Source organism: Neophocaena asiaeorientalis, unplaced genomic scaffold (genome assembly GCF_003031525.2).
Source record: "Neophocaena asiaeorientalis asiaeorientalis breed wild unplaced genomic scaffold, Neophocaena_asiaeorientalis_V1.1 scaffold204, whole genome shotgun sequence".
Classification (NCBI taxonomy): domain Eukaryota; kingdom Metazoa; phylum Chordata; class Mammalia; order Artiodactyla; family Phocoenidae; genus Neophocaena; species Neophocaena asiaeorientalis.
The window spans coordinates 4,721,926-4,722,379 of NW_020173922.1; positions in this window are offsets into that span (position 1 = coordinate 4,721,926).

Consider the following 454-nt stretch of genomic DNA (forward strand, 5'->3'; position numbering starts at 1 on the left):
GTCCCCAGACTGGGACCCCCCCCCAACCCTAACAGTGATGATTTTGCAAAAACAAAAGTTCTGTTCGTTTATCCATTGAGATCTGGGAAGCTCATGTCTCGATATTTCTGATCCTGGCTACTTCCCTTAGAGAAAATGAGCCCTTTTTTTCTGGCCTCACGGATGGCAACAGAAGAAAGGGCTTCTCTGCGTGGCCCCCTGCCGGTGGGGGTGGTGCCCAGGGGCCCCCTTGCCCATGGCCAGCTTCCTGCTGATGAACATGCTGTTTGTATTGTTTTAGGAAACCAGGCTGTTTTGTGAATAAAACGAATGCATGTTTGTGTCACGAAGCACCACTGGCTTCTTGCTCTCCGGTTTTGGGGCCTGGCTTGGGGGCTGTTGCCGGGCAGGGGTTGTCTGGGACTACCTTAGGAAGGAGGAAGGATGGCCCAGGGACATTTAGAGTGGGGATCTC